The sequence below is a fragment of the Balaenoptera borealis genome (assembly GCF_965194805.1).
Source record: "Balaenoptera borealis genome assembly, chromosome: 7".
NCBI lineage: Eukaryota > Metazoa > Chordata > Mammalia > Artiodactyla > Balaenopteridae > Balaenoptera > Balaenoptera borealis.
The window spans coordinates 118,262,613-118,274,862 of NC_138864.1; positions in this window are offsets into that span (position 1 = coordinate 118,262,613).

Here is a 12,250-nt window from a genome sequence, read left to right on the forward strand (position 1 = left end):
ACCTAGAAATGATTGGAGAATCTGTTATTAGCTAAAGTAACTGGAAAGCTACTGGACTTCCCCAAGATTTCACCCAGAGGTGAAAGATTCCACCCAGTGGTGATGAATAAGCTGCTGGAGCAGGTTTTGTGGGAATAGTTGTAAGAAAGAATAAAGACAGTTCTGCTTGTGCCTTGCTGAGTCTAGGTCCATTATTAAACCAGCTGCATTAACTGCATGACCAAGGATAAGGAACTTGACTTTTCTCATCATATGAAAATTGAAAGAATTATACTTTGCATTATTTCAAGTAAGTCTATCTTAATAATACTAATGTTATAAAACATTTAGCATGGATTGGTCCTGTTTAATGTTCAGTAACTATTCTGTTTTGCATAAAGGATTGGTGAACAATAATTTCCCCATTTGGAAGAACAGAAAACAAGAGAATGGAACACATTGTGTGGTCTCCCTTTGTGAAACCCTTAAAAAACACAAGAAATATGATTGACCTGTTAGGAAGTGTACCAGTATTGCTCTATAATAAACAACCCCCAAATCTGGTGCCTTAAAAAACAATGGATTGGCTCTCCATTCTATGGCTTGGCAAATTAGGTACAGTTGGAGTGTCAGCTGCACTCGTTTATATGTTTGGTTTCAAATGGCAGCTCAGGGCTGCCTAGTCCAGGATGGCCTCCCTCCCTGTTTGGTGGTTGGCTGGGATTGTTAGCCAGGGCATCTCCTTCATGGGGCCCCTCCAGGGGCTAGCTCAGGCTCATTCCAATGGCAACTGGATTCCAAGAAAGCAAGAGTGGAAGCTGCAAATCTCTGGAGACCTAGGCTTGAAATTCATACAACATCACTTCTGCCATATTCTCTTGATCAATGCAAGTCTCAAAGCCAGACCAGACTCAAGGAATAGAAAAATAAACTCCACCACCTGAGGAGAGGAACTGCCAAGAATTTGCAGCTATGTAATATGCCCCAGGGAAAAGAAAGAACAGTCTTCCCCATGAGGTGACATATCATGAAAAGATCACTGAACTAGGAAACAGAAGACCTGCCTTTCAGCTTTACATTTCTCATTAACTAGTTAGGTGATTTTTACCTAATTTCCCATATCTGTAAAATCTAGTACTCAAAGCCTGTGAGTCTAGGTTCCTGATTTAGTCTCTATTTCTTCCTTCTCTGGGGGCCTTAGAAGTCGCTATAGATTTAAGGCCAGAGCATCAGCATCAACTTATGGGAACTGTTTCTCCATTCCCCCTTAAAGATAAGCAGAGTCCAGAGAAGGAAAAACCTAGGTCCACCCACCCCTCACTCCTGAAAGTTCTGGCCAAAGGTATCTAAGTAGAAGTGCCATGTGGTACCTATTTGAAATCTTCCTTAGGGGATATTTGGCATTTTCCCATTGCCTACCTGTGCCCCCTCCCCCTACTTTTTTTGGCCCTTTCTTCCATTCTGCTGTCTGGAAGGCATATGCCTCATGGATAATAAGAATGAGGTTCACACTTGAGAGATGGCAGATTGGTGAGCTAAAAGGAATCCAGTGTCTGGGTGGCTATGGACTTTGTGGAGATGAGCATCTATACCAGCCCTGAACTACATCCCTACAGTCTTTTATAGGTGAGAAAATTACTGTTTTATTTAGGCTACTGTGGGTTGTTTTTTTCTCTTTCTTTCTATTTCTTAGAGTTGACTCCAGTCCTACTAATAACTAGATGTCACTAACCAATAAAAATGAGCTTTGGGCAATATCTACCCACCCAAGTTTGTTAGGTACAGATGACCATGTTGTGAACTGCACAACTCCAAGGACTGTCAATTACACGGACTACAATGTGAATGGTTTTCCATATGGTTGTGCCACAGGGCAACCCTATACTTAACAACTAACATAATGTGAAAAGAGGAAGTAGATTTTATATCTCTATGTTATTCCTATACTGCTTTGTTTCACCCAGAGACCTAGGTGTCCTTGTTCAAACTGTTCAACTTGGCATTATTTTTATGAGAGCCTTTAATAGTTGGAGTCCTCCCAGGAAAACAGAAACCACTGTAGATATTTCAGATAGAGGAAATATGATACATGTAATTGGATACACAGATGATGGAAGAATTGAGAATGGGTGGGGGGACAATGAGACAATCCCAAAGTTATCATCAAGAATCTACTACAATCCTTAAGGCTGGGGGAACAAAGGATAGAATGTTACCAGATACCTGGAGTTGGGGCCACCCAGCAAAGATGGAGTCATGTTGGATCTGCTCAGCAAGCTTGGACCATAGGAGACAGAGCTGTCCAGGGGGAGCTGTAGCCACAGAGGAGATACAGGTGGCACTGAAGTGCCAGCTGAAGCAGACAAAAAAGGATAAATACCCTGGCTTTATCTCCACTTCCACCCTCTTCCTCTTGGCTGAATTTTCCTAGAATTCACAGAGGAGGGGGCCTTGGGAAACTTAGATTCTTATGATACAGAGCATGGCAGAAGAGGTCAGGTAATTGATCTGCAAACAAACAAGTGTTTTTAAGAGTATTTGTCTTTGTAAGGCTCTGGGCACATGCACTGCTGCTTCAAGGCCCAGATAATCAATGGTGACTCAAAGCTGGGAAGAAAACTCTATCTTCTCTTATACAAATCTCAAGAGTATCTTGAGAATTAGATGTTTTTCTTCATCTAGAAACAGCATCCTTGGAATGAACATGGCTATTCTCATAATAGTCTGCAATCTACAGATTAGATACAATCTCTATCAAAATTCCAATGACATTTTTTACAGAAATAGAACAAACAATCCTAAATTTCATATGGAACTACAAAAGACCCAGAATACCATAGCAATCTTGAGAAAGAACAACTAAGCTAGAGGCATCATGCTTCCTGATTTCAAAATATATTGCAAAGCTACAGTAATCAAAACAGCATCGAACTCTATCAATGGACAAGTGGAATTTGGAATTAAAAACACAATAACATTTACATCAGTACCCCCCTCCCCAAATAAATACCTAGGTATAAGAAGAACAAAATATGTATAAGATCTATATGAGGGAAACTACAAAACTTTGATGAACAAAATCAAACTAAATAAATGGAAAAATATTTCTTGTTCATGGATAGGAAATCTCAATATTGTCAAGATGTCATTTCTTTCCAACTCATCCATAGATTCAATGCAATTTCAATCGAAATCCCAGCAAGTAATTTGTGGATTGACAAACTGATTTTAAATTTATATGGAGAAGCAAAAGACTCACCAACACAATACTGAAGGAAAAGAACAAAGTTAGAGGGTTAACACAATTCGATTTCAAGACTTACTATACTGATACAATAATTAAGACTATGTGATATTGGTGAAAGAATAGACAAATCAATGGAACAGAAAACAGTCCAAAAATAGACTCACATAAATATAGTCAATTGATGTTTGACAAAGGAGCAAAGGCAACAGAATGTAGCAAGAGACACTTTTCTTTTTTTTAATTTTTATTTTATATTGGAATATAGTTGATTAACAATGTTGTGTTAGTTTCAGGTGTACAGCAAAGTGATTCAGTTATATGTATACAAGTATCTGTTCTTTTTCAAATTCTTTTCCCATTTAGGTTATTACAGAATATTAAGCAGAGTTCCCTGTGCTATATAGTAGAGAGTCTTTTCAACAAATCATGTTGGAACTAGTGTATATCCAGATGCAAAAAAAAAAAAAAATCTTGATGCAGACCTTATACTCTTCACAAAAGCTAACCCCAAATTGATCACAGACCCAAATATAGAACTTAAAACTATAAAAGTAATATGGCAGTGTGGGAAGATGTGGAGTTAGCATCTCCCCACAACTAGGGTGCCTGCCGGCCGCTGATGGGAGACTCTGACTCCCAAGGAAATAGGAGGAACCCCAGAGTGAACCAGTAGGATGTAGGGGGACCGAGGGGGGAGGAGAAGTGGAGGCCAGACAAGATCGGGGCCCCTGTGGCCAGGGAGATCAGGAGAGGCAGGCGGGAGGGGCCCTCTGGGAGGAGTGGGAGAGGAACAGAGGGTGATTGCCCCTCCCACTTGGGCATGGGGAGCCTGCTGAACTCCCACGCCAGTCCCCTGCCCTCCAAGGCCTCCCCTTCCCCACCCGCCTCTCTCCGCATTGGTCTTGGGAGCATAGTAGGGAGGCCAGGGAGATCAGGAGAGGCAGGAGGGAGGGGGACTCCCAGACCCAAGACTGGAGGAGCAGGAGAGGAGAGGAGGGCGTTTGCCCCACCCATTCGAGCCCAGGAAGCCTGCTGGGCTCCCAGGTGAGGTCCCCCACCCTCTGAGACCAGGGTCAGGGGCACACCTGGGCCCCTTCTGTTCCTTGAGCCTAAGCCCCACCCCCCACAGCCCCCAGGGCCTTTTCCATCCTAGTGGGTCCTGAGCATTGGCCCCGCCCACCACCCAAACCTCACCCTTGCTTAGGCCCCACTCGCCACAGCCAAGGCCTTCCCCCTGCCACCATTTTATTTTTTTTCCTTTTCCCTCCTCCTCTTTTTTACTACTGTGGTAGTGATGTACCTTCCAGTTGTTGATTCATCTATATTTTTATTTTTACTTTCTTTCTAACATATCTGTTAGTTTCGTAGTCTAATTTTATTTTTTACCTTTTTTTTTGCCACCCCACGTGGCTAGCAGGATCTTGATTTGTGAGCCTGGGGTTGGGTGGAAGCTCCTGAGGTGGGAGCTCCAAGTCCGAACCACTGGACTAACAGAGAACCTCAGACCCCAGGGAATATTCATCGGAGTGAGGTCTCACAGAGTTCCTCATCTCAGCACCAAGACCCAGCTCTACCCAATAGCCTACAAACTCCAGTGTTGGAAACGTCATGCCAACAGGAAAACAATCCCAGTTGTAAAAAAAAAAAAAAAAAAAAAATGAGACTGCAAAAAAATATGTCACAGATGAAGGAGCAAGGTAAAATCCTACAAGACTAAATAAATGAAGAGGAAATAGGCAAATAGGCAATCTACCTGAAAAAGAATTCAGAGTAATGATAGTAAAGATGAACCAGAATCTCGGAAATAGAATGGAAACACGGACTGAGAAAATACAAGAAATGTTTAACAAAGATCTAGAAGAACTAAAGAACAAACAAACAGAGATGAAGAACACAATAACTGAAATGAAAAATACACTAGAAGGAATCAATAACAGAATAACAGAGGCAGAAGAATGAATAAGTGACCTGGAAGACAAAATGGTGGAAATAACTGCCAAGAAACAGAATAAAGAAAAAAGAATGAAAAGAACTGAAGACAATCTCAGAGACCTCTGGGACAACAGTAAACGCACCAACATTCGAATTATAGGGGTCCCAGAAGAAGAAGAGAAAAAGAAAGGGTCTGAGAAAATATCTGAAGAGATTACAGTGGAAAACTTCCCTAACATGGGAAAGGAAATAGTCACCCAAGTCCAGGAAGCACAGAGAGTCCCATAGAGGATAAACCCTAGGAAATACACACCAAGACACATATTAATCAAACTAACAAAAATTAAATTCAAAGAAAAAATATTAAAAGCAACAAGGGAAAAACAAAAAAAATAACATACAAAGGAATCACCATAAGTTTATCAGCTGATTTTTCAGTGGAAGCTCTGCAGGCCAGAAGGGAGTGGCAGGATATGCTTAAAGTGATGAAAGAGAAAAACCTACAAACAAGATTACTCTACCCAGCAAGGATCTCATTCAGATTCGATGGAGAAGTCAAAAGCGTTGCAGGCAAACAAAAGCTAAGAGAATTCAGCAGCACCAAACCAGCTTTACAACAAATGCTAAAGAAACTTCTCTAAGGGGGAAACACAAGAGAAGAAAAAGACACACAAACACAAACACAAAACAATTAAGAAAATGGTATTAGGAACATACATATAGATAATAACCTTGAATGTAAATGGATTAAATGTCCCAACCAAAAGACATAGACTGGCTGAATGGATACAAAAACAAGACCCATATATATGCTGTCTACAAGAGACGCACTTCAGATCTAGGGACACATAGAGACTGAAAGTGAGGGGATGGAAAAAGATATTCCATGCCAGTGGAAGCCAAAAGAAAGCTGGAGTAGCATTCTCATACCAGACAAAATAGACTTTAAAATAAAGACAATTACAAGAGACAAAGAAGGACACTACACAGTGATCAAGGGATCAATCCAAGAAGAAGATATAACAATAAATGTTTATGCACCCAACATAGGAATACCTCAATACATAAGGCAAACACTAACAACCATGAAAGGAGAAATCAACAGTAACACAATAATAGTAAGGGACTTTAACACCCCACTTACACCAATGGACAGATCATCCAAACAGAAAATAAATAAGGAAACACGAGCTTTAAATGACACAATAGACCAGATAGATCTAATTGATATTTACAGAACATTCCACCCAAAAGTGGCAGAATACACTTTCTTCTCAAGTGCACATGGAACATTCTCCTGGATAGATCACATCTTGGGTGACAAATCAAGCCTCAGAAAATTTAAAAAAATTGAAATCGTATCAAGCATCTTTTCTGACCACAATGCTACAAGACTGGAAATCAATTACAGGAAAAAAACTGTAAAAAACACAAATACATGGAAGCTAAACATTGCGCTACTAAATAACCAAGAGATCACTGAAGAAATCAAAGAAGAAATTAAAAAATACATAGAAACAAATGATAACGAAAACACGAAGACCCAAAACCTATGGGATGCAGCAAGAGCAGTTCTAAGAAGGAAGTTTATAGCAATTCAATCTCACCTCAAGAAACAAGAAAAATTTCAAATAAACAATCTAACCGTACACTTAAAACAACTAGAGAAAGAAGAACAAAGAAAACCTAAAGTGAGTAGAAGGAAAGAAATCATAAACATCAGAGCAGAAATAAATGAAATAGAAACAAAACAATAGCAAAGATCAATAAAACTAAAAGCTGGTTCTTTGAGAAGATAAACAAAATTGATAAACCCTTAGCCAGATTCATCAAGAAAAAAAGGGAGAGGGCGCAAATCAATAAAATTAGAAATGAAAAAGGAGAAATCACAACTGACACTGCAGAAGTACAAAGGATTACAAGAGACTACTACAAACAACTATATGCCAATAAAATCGACAACCATGAAGAAATGGACAAATTCTTGGAAAGTTACAATTTTCCAAGACTGAACCAGGAAGAATTAGAAAATATAAACAGACCTATCACAAGTAATGAAACTGAAACCGTAATGAAAAATCTTCCAACAAACAAAAGTCCAGGACCAGATGGCTTCACAGGTGAATTCTATCAAACATTTAGAGAAGAGCTAACACTGATACTTCTCAAACTCTTCCCAAAAATTGCAGAGGGAGAAACACTCTCAAATTCATTCTACAAAGCCACCATGTCCCTGATACCAAAACCAGAAAAAGATATCACAAAAAAAGAAAATTATAGACCAATATCACTGATGAACATAGATGCAAAAATCCTCAACAAAATACTAGCAAACAGAATCCAACAGCACATTAAAAGGATCATACACCATGATCAAGCGGGATTTATCCCAGGGATGCAAGGATTCTTCAATATATGCAAATCAATCAATGTGATATACCACATTAACAAATTAAGGAATAAAAACCATATGATCATCTCAATAGATGCAGAAAAAGCTTTTGACAAAATTCAACACCCATTTATGATAAAAACTCTCCAGAAAATGGGCATAGAGGGAACTTACCTCAACATAATAAAGGCCACATATGACAAACCCACAGCAAGCATCATACTCAGTGGTGAAAGACTGAAAGCATTTCCACTAGGATCAGGAACAAGACAAGGATGTCCACTCTCGCCACTCTTATTCAACACAGTTTTGGAAGTCCTAGCCACAGCAATCAGAGAAGAAAAAGAAATAAAAGGAATACAAATAAGAAAAGAAGAAGTAAAACTGTCACTATTTTCCAATGACATGATACTATACATAGAAAATCCTAAAGATGCCACCAGAAAACTAGTAGAACTACTAATCAATGAATTTGGTAAGGCTGCAGGATACAAAATTAATGCACAGAAATCGCTGGCATTCCTATACACCAAAAACGAAAAATCAGAAAGAGAAATTAAGGAAACACTTCCATTTACCATTGCAACAAAGAGAATAAAATACCTAGGAATAAACCTGCCTAAGGAGGCGAAAGACTTGTACTCAGAAAACTATAAAACACTGATGAAAGAAATCAAAGATGACATAAAAAGGAGAAATATACCATGTTCTTGGATTGGAAGAATCAATATTGTGAAAATGACTATACTACCCAAAGCAATCTACAAATTCAATGCAATCCCTATAAAACTACCGATGGCATTCTTCACAGAATTAGAACAAAAAATCTTACAATTCGTATGAAAACACAAAAGACCCCAAATAGCCAAAGCAATCTTGAGAAAGAAAAATGGAGTTGGAGGAATCAGGCTCCCTGACTTCAAACTATACCACAAAGCTACAGTAATCAAGACAATATGGTACTGGCACAAAAACAGAAATATAGATCAGTGGTACAGGATAGAAGGCCCAGAGATAAACCCCGGCACATATGGGCACCTAATTTACAACAAAGGAGGCAAGAACATACAATGGAGAAAAGACAGCCTCTTCAATAAGTGATGCTGGAAAAACTGGACAGCTACATGTAAAAGAATGAAATTAGAACACTCCCTAACACCATACACCAAAATAAACTCAAAATGGATTAAAGACCTAAATGTAAGGCCAGACATTATAAAACTCTTAGAGGAAAACATAGGAAGAACACTTTTTGACATAAATCACAGCAAGATCCTTTTTGATCCACCTCCTAGAGAAATGGAAATAAAAACAAAAATAAACAAATGGGACCTAATGAAACTTAAAAGCTTTGGCATAGCAAAGGAAGGAAACCATAAACAAGATGAAAAGACAACCCTCAGAATGGGAGAAAATATTTGCAAACAAAGCAACTGACAAAGGATTAATCTCCAAAATATACAAACAGCTCATGGAGCTCAATATCAAAAAAACAAACAATCCAGGTAAAAGATGGGCAGAAGACCTAAATGGACATTTCACCAAGAAAGACATACAGATGGCCAAGAGGCACATGAAAAGATGCTCAACATCACTAATTATTAGAGAAATGCAAATCAAAAACTGCAATGAGGTATCATCTCACGCCGGTCAGAATGGCCATTATCAAAAAAGCTAGAAACAATAATTGCTGGAAAGGGTGTGGTAAAAAGGGAACCCTCCTACACTGTTGGTGGGTATGTAAATTGATACAACCAGTATGGAAAACAGTATGGAGGTTCCTTAAAAAACTAAAAATAGAACTACCTTATGACCCAGCAATCCCACTACTGGGCATATACCCTGAGAAAACCATAATTCAAAAAGAGACATGCACCACAATGTTCACTGCAGCACTATTTACAATAGCCAGGACATGGAAGCAACCTAAATGTCCGACGACAGATGAATGAATAAAGAAGATGTGGCACATGTATACAATGGACTATTACTCAGCCATAAAAAGAAATGAAATTGAATTATTTGTAGTGAGGTGGATGGACCTAGAGTCTGTCATACAGAGTGAAGTGAGTCAGAAAGAGAAAAACAAATATCATATGCTAATGCATATATATGGAATCTAAAAAAAAAAATGGCACTGATGAACCTAGTTGCAGGGCAGGAATAAAGAGGTAGGCATAGAGAATGGACTTGATGACATGGGGTGGGAGGGCAAAGCTGGGGCGAAGTGAAAGTAGCATCGACATATATACACTACCGAATGTAAAATAGTTGGCTGGTGGGAAGCAGCAGCATAGCACAGGGAGATCAGTTCTGTGCCTTGTGATAACCTAGAGGGGTGGGATGGGGAGGATGGGAGGGAGGCTCAAGAGGGAGGGGATAGGGGGACATGTGTATGCATGTGGCTGATTCACTTTGTTGTGCAACAGAAACTAACACAGTATTGTGAAGCAATTATACTCCAATAAAGATCTATTAAAAATAATAATATAAAATAACATAAATTAAAATGAAATAAAATAAAAACTATAAAAGTCCTAGAAGATAACATAGGAGAAAACCTAGATGACCTAGGCTATGACCTTGCAATGACTTTTTAGATAAAACATCAAAGGCATGATCCATGAGAGAAATAATTGATAAACTTGACTCCATTAAAATTTAAAACTTCTTTTCTGTACAAGACAATGTCAATGGGATGAAAAGATAGGCTAAACAATGGGAGAAAATATTTGCAAAAGACACATCCAACAAAGAACTGTTATCCAAAATACACAAAGAACTCTTAAAACTCAACAGTAAGAAAACAAACAACCTGATTAAAATATGGTTCAAAGATCTTAAAAGATACTTCACCACAGAAGATATACAAATGGGAAAGAAGCATTTGAAAAGATACTTCACATCATATGTCATTAGGGAAATGCAAATTAAAACAACACTGAGATACCAATACAGGCCTATTAGAACTGCCAACATCCAGAACACTGACCACACCAAATGCTCATGAGGATGTGAAGCAGCTGGAACTCTCATTCATTGCTGGTGGGAATGCAAAATGGTGCAGCCCCTTTGGGAGACAGTTTGGCAATTTCTTACAAAACTAAACACACTCTTACTACATGATCCAGCAATTGTGCTCTTTGGTATTTACTCAAAGGAGTTGAAAACTTATGTCCACACAGAAACCTGCACACATATATTTATAATAGCTTTATTCATAATTGCCAAAGCATGGAAGCAACCAAGATGTTCTTCAGTAGGAGAACAGATAAACTGTGGTACATCCACTCAATGGACTATTATTCACTGCCAAAAAGAAATGAGGTATCAAGTCACAAAAAGACATAGAGAAACCTTAAATGCATACTACTAAGTGAAAGAAGTCCATCTGAAAAGGCTACATTCTGTATGATTCCAACTATATGACATTCTGGAAAAGGCAAAACCATGGAGATGGTAAAAAGATCAGTGGTTGCCAGGGATTTCAGGAGAGGAGGGTGGGATTAATAGGTGGAGCAAAGAGGAATTTTGGGACAGTGAAACTACCCTGATGAATATATGTCATTATACACTTGTCCGAACACATATAATGTACAACGAGTGAACCCTTGGAAACTACAGACTTTGGGTGATTATGATGTGTCAATGTAGACTCATCAGTGGTAACATACCCCTCTGCTGGGGGATGTTGAGGATGGAGGAGGCTATGCTAGTGGGGGGTAGGGAACATATGGGAAATCTCTGTACTTTCCTTTCCATTTTGCTGTGAACCTAAAACTAAAACTGCTCTCACAAAATAAAATCTTAAAAAACAAAACAAAACAGTATGATACTGGCATAGAGACAGACATAAAGACCAATGGGCCAGAACAGAGAACCCAGAAATAAACCCACACATATATATTCAACTGGTCGTTGACAATGGAGTCTAGAATTCATAATGGGAAAAGGATAGTCTCTTCAACAAATGGGATATCCACATGTAACAGAATGAACTTAGACCCTTATCTCACACCACACACAAAAATCAACTCAAAATGGATTAAAAATTTAAATGTATGACCTGAAACAGTGAAACTCCCAGAAGAAAATATAGGTTAGAAACTTCTTGACATTGGTCTCGGCAATGATTTTGTGGGTATTTCACCAAAAACACAGGCAACAAAATCAAAAATAAACAAGTGGGACTATATCAACCAAAAATGCTTCTGCACAGCAATAGAAACAATCAATAAAATGGAAAGACAGGGATTTCCCTGGTGGCGCAGTGGTTAAGAATCTACATGCTAATGAGGGGACACAGGTTCGAGCCCTGGTCCGGGAAGATCCTACATGTCCCGGAGCAACTAAGCCCATGCACCACAGCTACTGAGCCTGCGCTCTAGAGCCCACGAGCCACAACTACTGAGCCCATGTGCTACAGCTACTGAAGCCCAGGCGCCTAGAGCCCATGCTCTGCAACAAGAGAAGCCACTGCAATGAGAAGCCCGCACACCACAATGAAGAGTAGCCCCCACTCGCCACAACTAGAGAAAGCCTGCGTGCAGCAATGAAAACCCAATGCAGCCAAAAACAAATAAATTAATTAATTAAAAAAAAAAAGGAAAGACAACCTATAGAATGGGTGAAATGTTTTCAAGCCGTATATCAGAGAGGGGTTAATATGCCAAATATATAAGGAACTCATATGGCTTAAT